This window comes from Rutidosis leptorrhynchoides, chromosome 7 (genome assembly GCF_046630445.1).
Source record: "Rutidosis leptorrhynchoides isolate AG116_Rl617_1_P2 chromosome 7, CSIRO_AGI_Rlap_v1, whole genome shotgun sequence".
Classification (NCBI taxonomy): domain Eukaryota; kingdom Viridiplantae; phylum Streptophyta; class Magnoliopsida; order Asterales; family Asteraceae; genus Rutidosis; species Rutidosis leptorrhynchoides.
This window is the reverse complement of record NC_092339.1, coordinates 154,346,070-154,370,237: the sequence shown is the minus strand read 5'-3', so window position 1 is coordinate 154,370,237 and position 24,168 is coordinate 154,346,070. Positions and strand designations below refer to the sequence as shown.

The window sequence follows — 24,168 nt, the reverse complement described above, 5'->3', positions numbered from 1 at the left end:
GTAGTAGTTGAATTGTATATTAGCTACTAAGTATGAACTTAACGGGTAGGTAGTACCCGAATTTAAACTTATAAAACGCTAATATGAAGAAAAAACTTTTATAAATGAGTTCATATTATGCTACGAGATACTAGTGACTACTCTTAATATTCTGTATGATTAAATCGTTTCATTTGACTATTTTGAAGGAAATGGCACCGACTACTCGACACACCTTGAATATGAGCGAAGAGGAATTTCGTGCCTTTCTTGCTTCAAACATAGCCGCAGTACAGGTTGCGCTACATACCAACAATAACTCCGAATCTAGCAATGCAGCTAACGGCGCAAGAAATCGTGTAGGATGCACCTACAAAGAATTCACTGCCTACAAACCTTTGGAATTTGATGGAACTGAAGGACCGATCGGATTGAAACGGTGGACCGAGAAGGTCGAATCGGTGTTTGCCATAAGTAAGTGTACTGAAGAGGACAAAGTGAAGTACGCTACGCATACCTTCACAGGTACTGCGTTAACATGGTGGAATACCTATCTAGAGCAAGTGGGACAAGATGATGCTTACGCACTACCGTTGTCAGCATTCAAGCACTTGATGAACGAGAAGTACCGTCCCAGAACCGAGGTCAATAAGCTCAAGACAGAACTTAGAGGGTTACGAACCCAAGGATTTGATATTACCACGTACGATAGATGATTCGCAGAATTGTACCTATTGTGTTCGAGAGCGTTCGAAGATGAGGAAGAGAAGATCGACGCGTTTGTGAAAGGATTACCAGAAAGAATCCAAGAAGATATAAGTTCACGCGAGCCCGCCTCCATACAACAGGCATGTAGAATGGCTCACAAACTAGTGAACCAGATTGAGGAAAGAATTAAAGAACAGGCGGCTGAAGAGGCCAATGTGAAGCAAGTCAAAAGAAAGTGGGAGGAAAACAGTGATAAGAATCACCAATACAACAACAACAGCAATTACAACAATAATCGTAACAACTATCCCAACAATCGCAACATCAATCGCAACTACAACAAATGGCCCAACAACAACAACAACAACAACAACAACAACAACAGTAACTACCACAATCATCCCAACAACAATAACAACCGCAACAACAACAACAATCAGAAGCAGCTATGTCAAAGGTGTGAAAAGTATCACTCGGGGTTCTACACCAAATTTTGCAACAAGTGTAAAATAAATGGTCATAGCGCGGCGAAGTGTGAGGTCTACGGACCAGGGGTTAACAGAACGAAAGGAACAAATGGTGTCGGAATGAGTAATGGCGGAGCAAGTAGTGTGGGAGTAAGTTATGCCAATGTAGTTTGTTATAAATGTGGAAAACCGAGCCACATTATTAGAAATTGCCCGAACCAGGAGAACACGAATGGACAAGGCCGTGGAAGAGTTTTCAATATTAATGCGGCAGAGGCACAGGAAGACCCGGAGCTTGTTACGGGTACGTTTCTTATTGACAATAAATCTGCTTACGTTTTATTTGATTCGGGTGCGGATAGAAGCTATATGAGTAAAGATTTTTGTGCTAAATTAAGTTGTCCATTGACGCCGTTGGATAGTAAATTTTTACTCGAATTAGCAAACGGTAAATTAATTTCAGCAGATAATATATGTCGGAATCGAGAAATTAAACTGGTTAGCGAAATATTTAAGATTGATCTGATACCAGTAGAGTTAGGGAGTTTTGATGTAATAATTGGCATGGACTGGCTGAAGGAGATGAAAGCAGAGATTGTATGTTACAAAAGTGCAATTCGCATTGTACGAGAAGAAGGAGAACCCTTAATGGTGTACGGAGAAAAGGGCAACACGAAGCTACATCTTATTAGTAATTTGAAGGCACAAAAACTAATAAGAAAAGGTTGCTATGCTATTCTAGCACACGTCGAGAAAGTACAAACTGAAGAAAAGAGCATCAATGATGTTCCCGTCGCAAAAGAATTTCCCGATTTATTTCTGAAAGAATTACCGGGATTACCCCCACATCGATCCGTTGAATTTCAAATAGATCTTGTACCAGGAGCTGCACCAATAGCTCGTGCTCCTTATAGACTCGCACCCAACGAGATGAAAGAACTGCAAAGCTAACTGCAAGAACTATTAGAACGTGGTTTCATTCGACCAAACACATCACCATGGGGAGCTCCTATTTTGTTTGTCAAGAAGAAGGATGGTACATTTAGGACAGAGAGTTGAACAAACTTACCATCAAAAACCGTGATCCACTGCCGAGAATTGACGACTTATTTGATCAACTACAAGGCTCGTCAATTTATTCGAAGATCGATTTACGTTCTGGATATCATCAAATGCGAGTAAAGGAGGATGATATTCCAAAAACTGCTTTTAGGACGCGTTATGGTCATTACGAGTTTATGGTTATGCCGTTTGGATTGACTAATGCACCAGCTGTGTTCATGGACCTTATGAACCGAGTGTGTGGGCCATATCTTGACAAGTTTGTCATTGTTTTCATCGATGACATATTTATTTACTCAAAGAATGATCAAGAGCATGAAGAACATTTGAGAAAAGTGCTAGAAGTATTGAGGAAAGAAAAACTGTACGCTAAGTTTTCAAAGTGTGCATTTTGGTTGGAAGAAATTCAATTCCTCGGTCACATAGTGAACAAAGAAGGTATCCAGGTGGACCCGGCAAAGATCAAAACCGTTGAAAAGTGGGAAACCCCAAAAACTCCGAAGCATATACGTCAATTTTTAGGATTGGCTGGTTACTACAGAAGATTCATCCAAGATTTCTCCAAAATAGCAAAACCCTTGACTGCATTAACGCATAAAGGGAAGAAATTTGAATGGAAGGACGAACAAGAGAAGGCGTTTCAATTATTGAAGAAAAAGCTAACTACGGCACCTATATTGTCATTTCATGAAGGAAATGATGATTTTGTGATTTATTGTGACGCATCAAAGCAAGGTCCCGGTTGTGTATTAAAGCAACGGATGAAGGTGATTGCTTATGCGTCTAGACAATTGAAGATTCACGAGCAAAATTATACGACGCATGATTTGGAATTAGGCGCGGTTGTTTTTGCATTAAAGACTTGGAGGCACTACTTATATGGGGTCAAAAGTATTATATATACCGACCACAAAAGTCTTCAACACATATTTAATCAGAAACAACTGAATATGAGGCAGCGTAGGTGGATTGAATTGTTGAATGATTACGACTTTGAGATTCGTTACCACCCGGGGAAGGCAAATGTGGTAGCCGACGCCTTGAGCAGAAAGGACAGAGAACCCATTCGAGTAAAATCTATGAATATAATGATTCACACTAACCTTACTACTCAAATAAAGGAGGCGCAACAAGGAGTTTTAAAAGAGGGAAATTTAAAGGATGAAATACCCAAAGGATCGGAGAAGCATCTTAATATTCGGGAAGACGGAACCCGGTATAGGGCTAAAAGAATTTGGGTACCAAAATTTGGAGATATGAGAGAAATGGTACTTAGAGAAGCTCATAAAACCAGATACTCAATACATCCTGGAACGGGGAAGATGTACAAGGATCTTAAGAAATATTTTTGGTGGCCAGGTATGAAAGCCGATATTGCTAAATATGTAGGAGAATGTTTGACGTGTTCTAAGGTCAAAGCTGAACATCAGAAACCATCAGGTCTACTACAACAACCTGAAATCCCGGAATGGAAATGGGAAAACATTACCATGGATTTCATTACTAAATTGCCAAGCAGAATTTTCCTACAACAACATCTATCATTCAAGCATTGAGATGGCGCCGTTTGAAGCACTTTATGGTAGAAAGTGCAGGTCTCTGATTTGTTAGAGTGAAGTGGGGGATAGACAGATTATGGGTCCGGAGATAATACAAGAAACTACCGAGAAGATCATCCAAATTCGACAACGGTTGAAAACCGCCCAAAGTTGACAAAAGAGCTGCGCCGACATTAAAAGAAAAGACATAGAATTTGAAATTAGAGAAATGGTCATGCTTAAGGTTGCACCTTGGAAAGATGTTGTTCGATTTGGTAAACGGAGGAAATTAAATTCAAGGTATATTGGACCATTCAAGATTATTGATCGTGTCGGACCAGTAGCTTACCGACTTAAGTTACCTCAACAACTTGCGAATGTACATAACACTTTCCACGTCTCGAATTTGAAGAAATGTTTTGCTAAAGAAGATCGCACTATTACGTTGGACGAAATCCAAATCAATGAAAAACTTCAATTCATTGAAGAACCCGTTGAAATAATTGATCGTGAGGTTAAGAGACTTAAACAAAATAAGATACCGATTGTTAAGGTTCGATGGAATGCTCGTAGAGGACCCGAGTTTACCTGGGAATGAGAAGATCAGATGAAGAAGAAATACTCGCATCTATTTCCAGAAGATTCGTCAACACCTTCAACAGCTTAAAATTTCGGGACGAAATTTATTTAACGGGTAGGTACTGTAGTGACCTGAACTTTTCCATGTTTATATATATTAATTGAGATTGATATTTACATTACTAAATTTTTCCAACATGTTAAGCGATCAAACTTGTTAAGACTTGATTAATTGAAATAGATTTCATATAGACAATTGACCACCCAAGTTGACCGGCGATTCACGAACGTTAAAAATTGTAAAAACTATATGATGACATATATATGGATATATATATAGTTAACATGATATTATGATAAGTAAACATATCATTAAGTATATTAACAATGAACTACATATGTAAAAACAAGACTACTAACTTAATGATTTTGAAACGAGACATATATGTAACGATTATCGTTGTAACGACATTTAATGTATATATATCATATTAAGATATATTAATACATCATGATATCATGATAATGTAATAATTTAACATCTCATTTGTTCTAATACAATGGGTTAACAACATTTAACAAGATCGTTAACCTAAAGGTTTCAAAACAACACTTACATATAACGACTAACGATGACTTAACGACTCAGTTAAAATGTATATACATGTAGTGTTTTAGTATGTACTCATACACTTTTGAAAGACTTCAAGACACTTATCAAAATACTTCTACTTAACAAAAATGCTTACAATTACATCCTCGTTCAGTTTCATCAACAATTCTACTTGTATGCACCCGTATTCGTACTCGTACAATACACAGCTTTTAGATGTATGTACTATTGGTATATACAATCCAATGATAAGCTCTTAGAAGACCATGTGAGTCACCTAACACATGTGGGAACCATCATTTGGAAACTAGCATGAAATATCTCATAAAATTACAAAAATATGAGTAATCATTCATGACTTATTTACATGTAAACAAAATTACACATCCTTTATATCTAATCCATATACCAACGACCAAAAACACCTACAAACACTTTCATTCTTCAATTTTCTTCATCTAATTAATCTCTCTCAAGTTCTATCTTCAAGTTCTAAGTGTTCTTCATAAATTCTACAAGTTCTAGTTTCATAAAATCAAGAATACTTCCAAGTTTACTAGCTTACATCCAATCTTGTAGAGTGATCATCCAACCTCAAGAAATCTTTATTATTTACAGTAAGATATCTTTCTAATAGAAGGTAATACTCATATTCAAACTTTGATTCAATTTCTATAACTATAACAATCTTATTTCGAGTGGAAATCTTACTTGAACTTGTTTTCGTGTCATGATTCTGCTTCAAGAACTTTCAAGCCATCCAAGGATCCTTTGAAGCTAGATCCATTTTTCTCATTTCTAGTAGCTTTATCCAGAAAACTTGCGGTAGTAATGATGTTCATAACATCATTCAATTCATACATATAAAGCTATCTTATTCGAAGGTTTAAACTTGTAATCACTAGAACATAGTTTAGTTAATTCTAAACTTGTTCGCAAACAAAAGTTAATCCTTCTAACTTGACTTTTAAAATCAACTAAACACATGTTCTATATCTATATGATATGCTAACTTAATGATTTAAAACCTAGAAACACGAAGAACACTGTAAAACCGGACATACGTCGTCGTAGTAACACCGCAGGCTGTTTTGGGTTAGTTAATTAAAAACTATGATAAACTTTGATTTAAAAGTTTTTCTTCTGGGAAAATGATTTTTCTTATGAACATTAAACTATATCCAAAGATCATGGTTAAACTCAAAGTGAAAGTATGTTTTCTAAAATGGTCATCTAGACGTCGTTCTTTCGACTGAAATGACTACCTTTACAAAAATGACTTTTAACTTATATTTCCGACTATAAACCTATACTTTTTCTGTTTAGATTCATAAAATAGAGTTCAACATGAAATCATAGCAATTTGATTCACTCAAAACGGATTTAAAATGAAGAAGTTATGGGTAAAACAAGATTGGATAATTTTTCTTGTTGTAGCAACGTGAAAATTGGTAACAAATCTATATTAATCATATCCTAGCTAACTTATATTGTATTATACATGTATTCTAATATATTATGTAATTTTGGGATACCATAGACATGTATGCAAATGTTTTGACATATCATATCGACCCATGTGTATATATTATTTGGAACAACTATAGACACTCTATATGCAGTAATGTGGGAGTTAGCTATACAGGGTTGAGGTTGATTCCAAAAATATATATACTTTTATTTGTGATCTAGCCTGAGACGTGTATACACTGGGTCGTGGATTGATTCAAGATAATATATATATCGATTTATTTCTGTACATCTAACGTTAGACAACTAGTTGTAGGTTACTAACGAGGACAGCTGACTTAATAAACTTAAAACATCAAAATGTATTAAAAGTGTTGTAAATATATTTTGAATATACTTTGATATATATGTACATATTTTTTATAGGTTCGTGAATCGACCAGTGGCCAAGTCTTACTTCCCGACGAAGTAAAAATCTGTGAAAGTGAGTTATAGTCCCACTTTTAAAATCTAATATTTTTGGGATGAGAATACATGCAGGTTTTATAAATGATTTACAAAATAGATACAAGTACGTGAAACTACATTCTATGGTTGAATTATCGAAATCGAATATGCCCCTTTTTATTAAGTCTGGTAATCTAAGAATTAGGGAACAGACACCCTAATTGGCGCGAATCCTAAAGACAGATCTATTGGGCCTTACAAACCCCATCCAAAGTACCGGATGCTTTAGTACTTCAAAATTTATATCATATCTGAAGGGTGTCCCGAAATGATGGGGATATTCTTATATATGCATCTTGTTAATGTCGGTTACCAGGTGTTCACCATATGAATGATTTTTATCTCTATGTATGGGATGTATATTGAAATATGAAATCTTGTGGTCTATTCTTATGATTTGATATATATAGGTTAAACCTATAACTCACCAACATTTTTATTGACGTTTAAAGCATGTTTATTCTCAGGTGAATATTAAGAGCTTCCGCTGTTGCATACTAAAATAAGGACAAGATTTGGAGTCCATGTTTGTATGATATTATGTAAAAACTGCATTCAAGAAACATATGTCGATGTAATATATTTCTATTGTAAACCATTATGTAATGGTCGTGTGTAAACAGTATATTTTAGATTATCATTATTTGATAATCTACGTAATGCTTTTGAAACCTTTATTGATAAAATAAATGTTATGGTTGTTTTAAAAATGAATGCAGTCTTTGAAAAACGTCTCATATAGAGGTCAAAACCTCGCAACGAAATCAATTAATATGGAACGTTTATAATCTATATGAACGAGACATTTCACCAATGATCAGCTCTTAGCAGCCCATTTGAGTCACCTAACACATGTGGGAACCATCATTTGGCAACTAGCATGAAATATCTCATAAAATTACAAAAATATTAGTAATCATTCATGACTTATTTACATGAAAACAAAATTACATATCCTTTATATCTAATCCATATACCAACGACCAAAAATACCTACAAACACTTTCATTCTTCAATTTTCTTCATCTAATTGATCTCTCTCAAGTTCCATCTTCAAGTTCTAAGTGTTCTTCATAAATTCTACAAGTTCTAGTTTCATAAAATCAAGAATACTTCCAAGTTTACTAGCTCACTTCCAATCTTGTAAAATGATCATCCAACCTTAAGAAATCCTTGTTGTTTACAGTAAGATATCATTCCAAATTAAGGTAATACTCATATACAAACTTTGATTCAATTCCTATAACTATAACTATCTTAATTCGAGTGATAATCTTACTTGAACTTGTTTTCGTGTCATGATTCTACTTCAAGAACTTTCCAGCCATCCAAGATCCTTTGAAGCTAGATCATTTCTTGTCACTTAAAATAGGTTTACCTACTAAACTTTAGGTAGTAATGATGTTCATAACATCATTCGATTCATACATATAAACCTATCTTATTCGAAGATTTGAACATGTAATCACTAGAACATAGTTTAGTTAATTCTAAACTTGTTCGCAAAAAAAAGTTAATACTTCTAACTTGACTTTTAAAATCAACTAAACACATGTTCTATATCTATATGATATGCTAACTTAATGATTTAAAATCGGAAAACACGAAAAACACCGTAAAACCGGATATACGTCGTCGTAGTAACACCGCGGGCTGTTTTGGGTTAGTTAATTAAAAACTATGATAAACTTTGATTTAAAAGTTGTTCTTCTGGGAAAATGATTTTTCTAATGAACATGAAACTATATCCAAAAATCATGGTTAAACTCAAAGTGGAAGTATGTTTTCCAAAATGGTCATCTAGACGTCGTTCTTTCGACTGAAATGACTACCTTTACAAAAATTACTTGTAACTTATTTTTTCGACTATAAACCTATACTTTTTATGTTTAGATTCATAAAATAGAGTTCAATATGAAACCATAGCAATTTGATTCACTTAAATCGGATTTAAAACGAAGAAGTTATGGGTAAAACAAGATTGTATATTTTTTTATTGTTGTAGCTACGGGAAATATTGTAACAATTCTATACAAATCATATCCTAGCTAACTTATATTGTATTATACATGTATTCTAATGTAATCTTGGGATACCATAGAGACGTATGCAAATGTTTTGACATATCATATCGACCCATGTATATATATTATTTGGAACAACCATAGACACTCTATATGCAGTAATGTTGGAGTTAGCTATACAGGGTTGAGGTTGATTCCAAAAATATATTTACTTTGAGTTGTGATCTAGCCTGAGACATGTATACACTGGGTCGTGGATTGATTCAAGATAATATATATATCGATTTATTTCTGTACATCTAATTGTGGACAACTAATTGTAGGTTACTAACGAGGACAGCTGACTTAATAAACTTAAAACATTAAAATGTATTAAAAATGGTGTAAATATATTTTGAACATACTTTGATATATATGTACATATTTGTTATAGGTTCGTGAATCGACCAGTGGCCAAGTCTTACTTCCCGACGAAGTAAAAATCTGTGAAAGTGAGTTATAGTCCCACTTTTAAAATCTAATATTTTGGGATGAGAATACATGCAGTTTTATAAATGTTTTACGAAATAGACACAAGTAATTGAAACTACATTATATGGGTGAATGATCGAAGCCGAATATGCCCCTTGATGTTATGCGAGGTGTATACGAAATAGTTATATTTTTACTACAAAATACTATTAAATACGATACAATTTTACACAAGTTATTTATTTATTTATAGAGTGGATATACCTAAACCTTACTACAACACTTATAGGCAGTGTACCTAATCGTACAGTAGTGTGGTTTTTAGAAAGTCCGATTCGTCCACAGGGAACTTGCCAATTTTAACGCTATATTTTTAACAACTATATTTGTATAAAAATATATATATATGAGTAATATTATTATTATAAAAGGGGTTTTTTTACCATTTAATGACTGGTTTGTCGATTTTAAAACTTTAGTCGCAGTTAAAACCTAATGTAAAATATTAAAAATAAATATAACTTAATTTTAAGCGTAAAGTAAAAGACAATAATGAAATTGCGATAAATAAAAGTGCGTAAAGTAAATGACAATAAATAAAGTTGAGATAATTAAAAAGTACGATAATTAAAAGTGCATTTAAATAAAATGACAGTAAATAAAAGTGCGATAATTAAAAGTGCAATTAAATATGAAATAAAGGAATTATGTTTATTTAAACTTCCGTAATCATGATGTTTGACTTGTTGATTTTAGTTTATAACCATGGGTTAATTGTCCTTTGTCCTGGATTATTCAATATGTCCATCTGGTTTTTGACCATAACAGTCCATCAGTCATAAATATAAAGTGCGAGTGTCCTCGTCAAATTATCCTTATATTCGAAGTCAAATATTCCAACTAATTGGGGACTTAAACTATAATTACACCAAGTGTCCTTGTATATAATTCACCCCTGTTTTAATAAGTCCATTAACTATTAATCCATTCTCGTGTTCGGTTAAATGAACGATTATTAGTACTTATAAATATCCCGCCCATCGTGTCCGATCGAGTGTATATGGTTATTTATAGGTACGTCCAATTGTAAATATTTATATTAAATTAACAAACTATCATTTAATTAAACAAATATAAAGCCCATTAATAGCCCATAGTCTAATTTCCACAAGTGTCGTTCTTTTTTCCAAACCCCAATTATGGTACAAAGCCCAATTACCCAATTTTAATATTTAGCCCAACATCACGATTACTTCGGCATTAAATAAGCATAATAATAACTTAGCTACGAGACATTAATTTAAAAAGGTTGAACATAACTTACAATGATTAAAAATAGCGTAGCGTTACACGGACAGAATTTTGACTTACACCCTTACAACATTCGCTAACATACCCTTATAATTAAAATTAAAATTATAATATATATATATATATATATATATATATATATATATATATATATATACACGTTGAGAGAGAGATAGATAAAGATGTACATAATTCGTTGAAAAACGTTGCAATTTATAGATGTGGCCAGATTCTGATGCCCATGCGATCGCATGGATTTTATGCCTTCTGGCCATGCGATCGCATGGCCCCCTGGGATAGCTCACATTTGGTTGTTTTCTTCTTGCCGACGGTTTTAATATATAATATAATATATATATATAATTTTTAAGAATTAATTATATATTATATTATATTCATGTGCATAGTTGACTTGTAATTTTTAGTCCGTTGCGTCGAGCGTTGAGAGTTGACTCTGGTCCCGGTTCCGGATTTTCGAATGTCATTGCGTACAATTTAATATCTTGTACTTTGCGTTTTGCGGCTCATACTCTTGTAATTTTGAGACGTTTCTCATCAATAATTTGAACCACTTGGATTGTACTTTGTACTTTTGAGCTTTTTCAATTCGTCGAATCTGTCTTTTGTTTTCACCTTTTATTATTTAAACGAATATCACTTGTAAATAGAACAATTGCAACTAAAAGCTTGTCTTTCTTGAGGGATAATGCTATGAAATATATGTTCGTTTTTAGCATTATCAAATATTCCCACACTTGAGCGTTGCTTTTCCTCAAGCAATATAGTCTTGAAATAAAAGTACTAGAATCACTTCTTTATTCTTCACACTTTGTACATCAGTGATTTTTATACGGCGGTATGAACAATAATAACGATGTGGTTTACAGTCTCACTTGACTATGAAAATTTAGATCCTTTAAGGAAATTGGATCTTTATGAAAACATTTGATCTTTTGAAAGTTAAATCTAGCTTTTATCCTAGATAAGTTTTCCGGAATAACCCTTCACCGGTGTTTGCAAAATGTTTTTGTGGGTTGTGTGGGTTTCATATTTGAAATTTTAGCTCAAAACTTGCGGTTTTGTGTCATCCACTTGCTAACCTTGTATTAGGAAAGCAACACGTCCAGTATACTTGTTTCGTATATTACCTTTTGGTAAACTACTGTCCGGTTGTAAAGGAAAGCGTTGAACAAGAAACTGTTGAGGCAATGTCCCGTGACATGCTTTTGATTATGGTCTATATCGTGTCGAATGCAATTACTATCCTTTGTAGGAGCAATAGTAAAGATCACCCTATAGTTTTTCGGTCTGGCACAAGGTCCTGTCTTCGACCATGCTACGCAACCACCATTCTTACGGTTGACACCCGATTTGGTTCAGGTGACCTAATGAATTCCAGGTGAATTCCTAGGATTTTACGTTCAATGGTAATGAACGCATTGAAAATAGGGTTTTCAGAAAACAAATCGGTTTGTAATTTGATCAAAATATTTTCTCGTACAAGCTCGAGTTTAGATATCATTGAATTTCATGAGTTTGTAATTCTCAATTTTTAAGGTCAATCTCAAGGATTGAGTAATATCAGTCTTAAAAGCTGATTTTTAATCTTTAAGGAGATTATCCTTTCTGGGGGTCTGATTCATTAGTCTTATCAAGCTAATTTGCACGGCGCCCTCCCCATTTTACGAGACAGATCCTCTCATGGTTAGGATAAGTCTGACCACTTAATGACCCTGTTTGATGCTGAGGTCCGTGGATTTCCAGCTAATTTTAGAGATGACTTTTCTAGATTTTTCGTCAACCTACAGCTGGTCTTGACGACAACTTCCTGACCTAAATCAAGAAGCGCGTGTCTTTTTCGGAAGACTTTACTTCCTTTTAATGATGGAATTGATTCATCGTGTAGATTCATCTTTCTTTTAAATATATTACAGTAAATCAGGTAAAACTGATTAAAATCGTCCAAAACAAAAGTACCTGCAATAATCTTGTACAAAAATATGTGATATATGTTTTAAAAAATTTGGTAAATTCTTCCTACACTTAGCTTTTATTTATTCTTTTCTTTGCCTTTTTATTCTCCTCTATTTCATTTTAAATGAATTCTAACATTTTGGGTTGTTTCTCCATTTATGTTCTCTCCGAGGTAACAATAATTTCGGCATTAACACCTAATTTTATCGTTCATAAATATGTATAAACATGATTTTGAATTCATTTAGTTGAAAATTTTTCAAATTTTCACAAAATTTGGCAATTAAACTAAGTGTAAACCTGAGAGAATTTATAACCCTTCCCCACACTTGAGATCTTGCAATGCCCTCATTTGCATGAAATCAGACTATAATTATAAATTCATGAAGGTGATTAGTATAGAAAAGTGATTAAAAATACCGAGTTTGAAATTTCTAAGCTCGTCGAATGATAGATGGCGCGCCTCATCGTTTTTCTTTTGTTGTAATTTCACATATGTTTTTCCTCTTATCGTCAAAATTAGTAGCTTTTGTTGAACTTAATGTCAGTCTTTGAAAGTGCGATGTTTTACCATGTTTTGTACATCAGATAAACTACAAACATATATATATATATATATATATATATATATATATATAAAATATATATATATATATATATATATATATATATATATATATTCTTTTTATAAAACCTTTATTTATTAAAACAATTTAATTGAATGATTTTTAAAATTTTGTTTCCTTTTACTTTAGGTAGTTTCGGTATGTTTACCTAGTCCGTCCCTCGACAAAATTTAAAATTTGTCGTTTTTAAAGCGATTGTTTTAAAAGCAAAGATTTTTGGGTTTTTTAATTTTTTTGGTATACTTTAGATCAATAAAATTAAAAATAATGATAACAAAATTTTTCGCTCCGCCCTCAGGTAAAGCAATTTCGGTTCCATGACCTAGTCTTCAACTTACGATGAATTGTAGAAATCATTTTTTAAACTTAATGAAATAAAGTAAATTTTGTTTTTAAATTCACACAAAACTTAAATTTAAAAAGCGTATTAATTTCATACAAACCCTATAAAACAAAAATTCAGAATGGAGGGAGAAAACTAGTTCTTTAGTGTCTGCTAGTGGAAAAGATCAATCGGATTCCATTCTCGGAACTACACGAGAACAGAACAACTAACTCTAGACAACGTTTTCTTTTTAGAACATTTGAATCTCCCCACACTTAGGTAGCTGTGGTGTCGAAATTGTGATTAACTTCATTGTCAATTTCTTTTGGGCCATAATCAACTTGCATATCTGTAACTTTTGCTTTAAGCCATTGGTCGGATTCCTGTGTAATATCCACAAATTCAACTAGTTTTGCCTTTTCTTTAGGCGATAGATTGGATACTAACCAGTTACATAACTTAAAGTTCCCCTTGATTCTAGCAGCGCGAATCCGTTTAATAAGTTTCTTCATAGAACTATTAATAATGGGATCATTTAATTTCGTATCAACAACGGGGTTCTTTGTTATCAGGTCATCATTAGGTGTTACTTCATTTTCCCCACACTTAGGCGTTTTATTATTGCTAAGCACTACCGTTGGAGTTGGTAAAATAACATGGTTCTTACCAACCGTTTTTGCTGGTTCAACGGTTTTGGTTGGTGGAGATTTAGACTTTCGAATCATAAAGGTGATCGATTTCTCATCATTACTAAGTGTCATTCTACCCTCTCTTACATCAAATAACGCCCCGATGGACGCTAAGAATGGTCGACCTAAAATTAGAGGAATGTTTGGGTCCTCTTCTATGTCAATGATAATGAATTCGACTAGAAAGGTTAAATTACCCACTTGAACGGGTAGGTTGTCAGCAATTCCAACTGGGTGCCTAATGGTTTGATCAAAGAGTCGAACACTCATCTCCGTTGGACTTAACTCACCTACTCCTAATCTCTTATATAATGAAAGAGGCATAACACTCACACTTGCACCTAAATCTGCTAGTGCATCATACATGACACAATCACTAAGTAGATAAGGAACAATAAATTCACCCGGATCACCCAACCTGGGTGGAGGTTTTGGTGGAACTGTCTTTACCGGGTTTACTTTTACGGTTTTTGTTTCTTGCACGTTCTTATTCTTCTTCTTCTTTCCAGAGATATCACAAACTTTATTACATATTACTTGATCATATTCAACTCCTTTTCTTGGAAACGGGATGGGTGGTCTGTATGGTACCACCACTGGCTTTACATACTCGGGTGGTGGTGGTGTTGTAACTTCTTCATTGTTACTCACATCTAAAACTTCCCATCTTCTGATGATGGTTTTTCAGAATTCGTTGACACCATATTAACATTCTCATTTCGAGGATTTACTTCAGTATTACTCGGTAACTTTCCTTGTTCCCTCTCACTCATCATGCTAGCAAGAGTACCTACGTATTTTTCTAGATTCAAAATGAAAGCTTGTTGAGTTCTTAATGACTGATCAAACCTCTCATTTGTTTGGGTTTAAGATGTTATAAATTGTGTTTGAGATTCCATTAGCTTTGCCATCATTTCTTCCAGATTTGGCTTTTTCTCTTCGGTTTGTTGTGTTGGTTTATACAAGCCAGGTCTTTGTTGATTGAAAGTGTTGTTTTGAGTTGGTTGGTTATTCGAACCTTGTTGGTTGTACGAGTTATTGTTGGGTCCATTTAGATTGTAAAGAATGTTTTGATTTCGATTGAAGTTTGGCCTTGGAGGTTGATAATTATTTTGATAATTATTTCCCGGCCTTTGGTTCATGTAGGAAACATTCTCTCGTTATTCCATCGTTTGCTCGATGTGACAATCTTTTGTTAAGTGTGGTCCACCGCATTGCTCACAACTGATTCGTATTGCGTGAATATCTTTATTCATCTTTTCCATTCGTCTCTCGAAAGCATCTATTTTTGCAGAAACGGAATCAAAGTCATGGCTAGAATCGGCTCTAGCCACTTTAGATGATCTAACGATGTCTTTTTCTTGATGCCACTCATGTGAGTGGGAGGATGTGTTATCAATAATTTTGTAAGCTTCAGTTGCGGTTTTCTTCATAATGGAACCACCAGCTGCTATGTCGATGTCTTTTCGTGTAGTAATGTCGCATCCTTGGTAGAATATTTGTACTATTTGATAAGTGTCTAAACCATGTTGAGGACATCCTCTCAACAACTTTCCAAATCTTGTCCACGCCTCATATAATGTTTCATTTGGCTTTTGCGCGAACGTAACAATTTCTCCTTGAAGTCTCACGGCTTTAGATGCCGGAAAGAATCTTTTAAGAAATTTCTCAACTAAAACATCCCATGTATCAATCGCCCCTTCAGGTAACGATTCTAACCAATCTTTGGCTTCTCCCTTTAAAGTCTAGGGAAATAACATGAGATATATCTGTTCATTCTCAACTTCTCTGATTTTGAATAGAGTACAAATCCTATTGAAGGTTCGAAGATGTTCGTTTGGATCTTCTTTTGGCGTACTACTATATTGGCATTGATTAGTTACCATGTGTAGGATTTGTCCTTTGATTTCATAATCTGGTGCATTAATGTCTGGCTTAATAATGGCGTGACCTTGGCCCATGCGTGTGGCTCTCATTCGATCTTCCATACTTAGAGGTTCTAGATTTTCCATGATTGAGTTTGTTGAATCTGAATCACTAGAGGATTCTGATTTAACGGTTTGTGATTCAGGAGGAATGATTAGTCGTTCAGGATCTCTGAGTTTTCCCTGAATATCCTCCGTATTCTCAATTGTGAGGTCGGGTTCAAAAATGGATTATCGGAAATTTGAATTGGAGTACTTGGTTGACTAGATGACGATTCTAAAGAAAAATCAACGGCGAAAATATTGGCTAGATGTCTTGATCGAGTTACAGGTGGTAAACGTATGAAAGGTGGTGAACGTTTTGCTCGGTGCATTCACTGAATATCCTATTAGTTATAAAGATAAAAATTATATAAGTTATCAAATTAATAGACTTTTCTGATTTTGTCCACATTTCGAATAGCCAATAGATGCAGCAGGTAGCCAGGACCCTTTAAATCGGAAGCCCACAACTCGCCACTAACAAATCCAACTATTACTACGAACCAGAAAATTTTGGATGTCTATCAATTTAACCACTTAAAATAATTTTTCGTTGAAATTTAAAGAAATTTTAGAGAAGAAATAGAAAAAATTCTAAGTCCTAAAAACTAGAGCGTCGAGAAATAAGAAAGAAAAAGAGCGCGTCGAAAAACGTCGAAAAATAAAAGGTCGAAAAATAATAAAAAGAACGTAGCGCGTCGAAACTTAAAGTCTAAAAACTAAGAATTAAAAGTTGCTTCTAAAAATATTAAAGCTTAAAAGAAATACTATATCCAAAACGGCAATAAATTAAAAAGTACTAAAATTTAAAACGGCGTCGCAAAATTCTAAAGCACCTAAATCTTAGTCTAAAGAAAAAGTACTTAAGGGATTTTACGGCAAATCCTAAAAATCTAGAGCTACTATGGAAAATACTAAATTTAAAACTAAGTACGAATGAAAAATTATAAAATTACGCTTAAACGATTAAAAAGATATAAATATAAAAAGTGATAAAATAACTTATTTTTATAAAAATATTATTTTTATATTTATTTTATAAAAGTATTAATTTTTATATATTAATAAAACTAATTAAACTTAAAAATACAAATTAACTAAAACTAATACTAAATAATATAATAATTAACCCTAATTATTAATAATAATAATAATAATAATAATAATAATAATAATAATAATAATAATAATAATAATAATAATAATAATAATAATAAAAACGTAACCCTAATTTGTTGACTAAGGTACCGGGGCTATCAAATCAGCTCATGCGATCGCATGAGCTGACCGTTGTAATACCATGCGGTCGCATGGCTTAAGATTGCAGGCCAGAAGTTGGGCTGCTACAGTTCTCGGGCCGTATACTTTTATATATATATATTTTTTTTCCTGTTTTTCTGTTTTTAATATATATAAATATTTATATAAAATAATAAAATACTTATATTTAAAAACTAAAATAAAAATAAAAAAACTTTATAATTTTATATATATTTAACAAACTCTAAAAAAATATATATATTTTATTTTTCTTTTTATATTTTTGTATTTTTTTTTATATTTAAAACGTATTTTTACAAAAGCGTATTTTTACAAAAGTAAACTAAGAATCTTTTTTTTTATAGCGTTTCGCTTCCGGCGTTTAAGCAGTTCTCCTGCAGTGGCGCCAAAAATACTTGATGTTATGCGAGGCGTATACGAAATAGTTATATTTTTACTACAAAATACTATTAAATACGATACAATTTTACACAAGTTATTTATTTATTTATAGAGTGGATATACCTAAACCTTACTACAACACTTATAGGCAGTGTACCTAATCGTACAGTAGTGTAGTTTTTAGTAAGTCCGGTTCATCCACAGGGAACTTGCCAATTTTAACGCTATATTTTTAACAACTATATTTGTATAAAAATATATATATAGGAGTAGTATTATTATTATAAAAGGGGTTTTTTTTACCGTTTAATGACCGGTTTGTCGATTTTAAAACTTTAGTCGCAGTTAAAACCTAATGTAAAATATTAAAAATAAATATAACTTAATTTTAAGCGTAAAGTAAAAGACAATAATGAAATTGCGATAAATAAAAGTGCGTAAAGTAAATGACAATAAATAAAGTTGCGATAATTAAAAGTGCATTTAAATAAAGTGACAGTAAATAAAAGTGCGATAATTAAAAGTGCAATTAAATATGAAATAAATGAATTATGCTTATTTAAACTTCCGTAATCATGATGTTTGACTTGTTGATTTTAGTTTATTACCATGGGTTAATTGTCCTTTGTCCTAGATTATTCAATATGTCCGTCTGATTTTTGTCCATAACAGTCCATCAGTCATAAATATAAAGTACGAGTGTCCACGTCAAATTATCCTTATATCCGAAGTCAAATATTCCAACTAATTGGGGACTTAAACTATAATTACACCAAGTGTCCTTGTATATAATTCACCCCTGTTTTAATAAGTCCATTAACTATTAATCCATTCTCGTGTCCGGTTAAATGAACGATTATTAGTACTTATAAATATCCCGCCCATCGTGTCCGATCGAGTGTATATGGTTATTTATAGGTACGTCCAATTGTAAATCTTTATATTAAATTAACAAACTATCATTTAATTAAACAAATATAAAGCCCATTAATAGCCCATAGTCTAATTTCCACAAGTGTCGTTCTTTTGTCCAAACCCCAATTATGGTACAAAGCCCAATTACCTAATTTTAATATTTTGCCCAACATCACGATTACTTCGGCATTAAATAAGCATAATAATAACTTAGCTACGAGACATTAATTTAAAAAGGTTGAACATAACTTACAATGATTAAAAATAGCGTAGCGTTACACGGACAGAATTTTGACTTACACCCTTACAACATTCGCTAACATACCCTTATTATTAAAATTAAAATTAAAATTATAATATATATATATATATATATATATATATATATATATATATATATATATATATATATATATATATATATATATATATATATATATATATATATATATATATATATATATATATATATATTTATTTATTTATACGTTGAGAGAGAGATAGATAAAGATGTACATAATTCGCTGAAAAACGTTGCAATTTATAGATTTGGCCAGATTCTGATGCCCATGCGATCGCATGGATTTTGTGCCTTCTGGCCATGAGATCGCATGGCCTCCTGGGACAGCTCACATTTGGTTGTTTTCTTCTTGCCGACGGTTTTAATATATAATATAATATATATATAATTTTTAAGAATTAATTATATATTATATTGTATTCATGTGCATAGTTGACTTGTAATTTTTAGTCCGTTGCGTTGAGCGTTGAGAGTTGACTTTGGTCCCGGTTCTGGATTTTCGAACGTCCTTGCGTACAATTTAATATCTTGTACTTTGCATTTTGCGGCTCGTACTCTTGTAATTTTGAGACGTTTCTCATCAATAATTTGAACCACTTGGATTGTACTTTGAGCTTTTGAGCTTTTTGGTCGTTTGCGTCTTCAATTCGTCGAATCTGTCTTTTGTCTTCACCTTTTATTATTTAAACGAATATCACTTGTAAATAGAACAATTGCAACTAAAAGCTTGTCTTTCTTGAGGGATAATGCTATGAAATATATGTTCGTTTTTAGCATTATCACCCCTTTTTCTTGGTAACCTAAGAATTAGTAAACCGATCTACTAATTGACGCGAATCCTAAAGATAGATCTATTGGGCCTAACGAACCCCATCCAAAGTACCGGATGCTTTAGTACTTCGAATTCGTTTATATCATGTCCGAAGGATTTCCCGGAATGATAGGGGATATTCTTATATGCATCTTGTTAATGTCGGTTACCAGGTGTACACCATATGAATGAATTTTATCTCTATGTATAGGATGTATATTGAAATATGAAATCTTGTGGTCTATTATTATGATTTGATAATATATAGGTTAAACCTATAACTCACCAACATTTTTGTTGACGTTTTAAGCATGTTTATTCTCAGGTGATTATTAAGAGCTTCCGTTGTTGCATACTAAAATTAGGACAAGATTTGGAGTCCATGCTTGTATGATATTATGTAAAAACTGCATTCAAGAAACTTATTTTTGATGTAATATATTCTTATTGTAAACCATTATGTAATGGTCGTGTGTAAACGGTATATTTTAGATTATCATTATTTGATAATCTACGTAATGCTTTTTAAACCTTTATCGATAAAATAAAGGTTATGGTTGTTTTAAAAATGAATGCAGTCTTTGAAAAACGTCTCATATAGAGGTCAAAACCTTGCGACGAAATCAATTAATATGGAACGTTTATAATCAATATGAACGGGACATTTCAAATGAAGTCTCCAGCCATCTTGTTTTTGATAAACTCTCGACCCTCAAAACACCTTATGAGCCGCGCCGCGGCTTAACCCTGCGTCCAGCACCTCAATTTTGGGCTTAAAGTTTTTCGAGCGTATTGCCTTTTCAAGTCTCGTTTCGCATTCCTCAAGTTCCATACATTATTTCCAAGTCCAAAGGATACATCAAACCATCTCACGTTTTACGAACGTGTACTCCACACTCTCCGAATTCTTGTAACGTATCAATGGTTCGAAAACACTTTCAACTTAGTAATCCAATCACTAAAATGATATGTTGGATCATGCTAAAATCACCAACAGCTTTAACTCGACTAACACGTAGGTTTCGTATTAATGTAACAAAAGCTTTCCATCAAGTTTTGGTATGGTGAACTTAGGTGTGTAGGGAATGAAAAGGATCTAAGGGAGTTCTAAGTATCAAGGTTATGTGTCGAGTAGTAGGGAATGTATGTATTTATATCCAGGGGAGAACCTACCCAACGAGTCTCGTGACTCCACTACTTATGGATTATTTTTTACAAAGTATCACTTAAAATTTGTCTCACATACTAAATTTAACAATAAGATCTCATATATTTTTAAGATGTATAGTTTTTTATATGTCAATAACCACTAAAGTCTTCTTTAAATATAATTTGCTTTGAAAAGAAAATTCGGGACCTCATTCATTTTTTATCCTAAATTCACCACTGTTTATAGCCTATATATATATCCCTTAATAGAAAGACTAAACCATCACATACACATCAAATACTCTCATATTGAGATCATAACAGAAATGGTTGAAAGTATTCACGGAAATATTTCAGTTAAACATTTACAAGAAAAGCCTTCCTTAAGTGTTTAAGTTTTGATTTAAACTGAGATAATATGTAGGGCATGTTGTATGTTTATCTTTCTTTATATATAATATATAAATATAAATATAAATTTAAAACATTCAACTTGTTAAAAATTACACAAAAAGCTTACTATTGTTAATTAAAAAGCAATGTCTTAATTTCAGGTCTTTACAGATACAGATTAGGAGATGTAGTGGAAGTGGCTGATTTTTACAAAGGAACTCCAAAACTCAACTTTCTATGTAGACGAAAACTAATCCTAACTGTTAACGTTGACAAAAACACTGAAAAAGACCTTCAACTTGCAGTCCAAAAGGGTTCCCAACTGCTTCTCAAGTCTCAAGCCGAACTAATCGATTTCACAAGCCATGCTAATATCAAAAACCAGCCAGGTCACTATTGTTAAAGTATGGAGACATTTATACAAAACGAGAAAAAAAACACTTGCACGGATTTTGCAGATTTCGGTAAGCGTGAAACAGAGAAAAACAGATCAAAAACAGAGCAAGTTGATTGTGCGCGGTGATGGTGCAAGGCGCGCTCCCTGCGCGCACTAGAGAAGTTTTGATCAGAAGGCTTGCTCGAAGTTTGGGAGTGTGCACGGCGCGCACGTTTAAGTGTGCACGACGCGCACGTTTGCTGGCAGCAGCTGGCAACCTTTTTTCATGTGGGATCCGATTTTGTTTGATTCTCCTTTTGCTTTAGGTGCAAAGTGGATACTTTACACCTTGAATTGAGGCTGTGATCATGCTAATTCAAGGGTGTAAAGCTAGTTAGTTGGCAAACATGATAATTACTTGTCATGATGAAGATTCCTTGCTAGTTTCTTAAGTGTTCTTGTTTCTCCTGTAAATGGAGCTCATTGTATCTCATTGTAATACACCACTCTCAAATATTCAGTAAATAAACGATCTCTAGTTGGTCCGTGGACTAAAGCAATCACAACGATTGCATATAACCACGTTATATCTTGTGTCGATTTACTTTTTCACATTTATATTCTTTCGTTCATTAAATGGGTGAGTGATCTTGAATAATCACTTGCGTTGTTTGAGTCCCAATATCCTAACAACTGGTATCTAGAGCACAAGGTTTCGTTAAGGGAACGATGGCGGAAGATGGGAAGTTTAGAATCGACCGATTCGATGGGAGAGACTTTGGCTTTTGGAAGATGCAAATTGAAGATTACTTGTATCAAAAGAAGCTACACCAACCCTTGTTAGAGACCAAGCCCTAAAGCATGAATGATGCCGATTGGATGCTTTTGGATCGTCAAGCTTTGGGTGCTATTCGTCTTTCACTTGCTAAGAACGTTGCATACAACGTTGTGAATGAGAAGACGACGTTTGCTTGCTTGAAAGCACTCTCTAACATGTATGAGAAACCTACAGCTGCAAATAAGGTATTTCTCATGCGTCAATTGTTTAATACTAAAATGAAGGAAGGTACGAGTGCAACGGATCATATCAATGAATTTAATAATATCGTTTCAAGACTTGAATTGGTAGAGATTAAGTTTGATGATGAACTAAAAGCACTTATCTTTCTTTCATCATTACCGGAAAGTTGGTCGGGTACGGTTACCACGGTTAGTAGCTCTACGGGAACTACTAAGCTAGCGTTTGAAGGAATAAGGGACTTGATTCTTGGTGAAGATACTCGTAGGAGAAATTCGGGGGAATCGACATCCGGTTCTTTGTTAAGTACCGACAACCGGGGTAGAAAATTTGAACGCGGTGAGAAGAAGGGTAGGAAGAAGTCTAAGAAGAGGTATCCATCGAAGGATAGAAGTGAAGTTACTTGTTGGGGTTGCAATCAAAAGGGGCACTTTCAAAGGAATTGCAAAAATGGTTCCACGAAAGGTGTAAACTTGGCCGAAGGGGAAAGTGATGATGCACTTTTGTGTAGTGTTGAAAATTCTATGGAGTCTTGGATTTTGGATTCGGGAGCTTCGTTTCATGCTACTCATATCAAAAGCATGATGAAGAATTTTCGTTCATACCAAGGCAAGGTGAGATTGGCGGACAACAAGCAACTCAATATAGAGGGCATTGGAGATGTTATTTTGAATACTACTCTTGGTTCTAATTGGACTTTGAAGAACGTAAGGTACATTCCTAAATTGAAAAGGAAACTTATTTTGGTTAGTCAATTAGATGATGAAGGTAACGCGGTTACTTTTGAAAACCGCCAATGGAAGGTGGTTAAGGGTAGTAGTATTGTGGCTCGTGGGTGTAGTGACCCGAACTTTTCCATTTTTATATATATTAATTGAGATTGATATTTACATGATTAAATGTTTCCAACATGTTAAGCAATCAAACTTGTTAAGACTTGATTAATTGAAATATGTTTCATATAGACAATTGACCACCCAAGTTGACCGGTGATTCACGAACGTTAAAACTTGTAAAAACTATATGATGACATATATATGGATATATATATATATATTTAACATGATACTATGATAAGTAAACATATCATTAAGTATATTAACAATGAACTACATATGTAAAAACAAGACTACTAACTTAATGATTTTTAAACGAGACATATATGTAACGATTATCGTTGTAAAGACATTTAATGTATATATATCATATTAAGAGATATTCATACATGATAAT

General features: G+C 33.3%; 1 pseudogene; it reads left to right on the top strand.

Annotated features, from left to right (window-relative positions):
- The window catches only part of LOC139858826 (indole-3-acetic acid-amido synthetase GH3.10-like), a 288,869-nt pseudogene that overhangs the window by 237,106 nt on the left and 27,595 nt on the right, over positions 1–24,168 (top strand).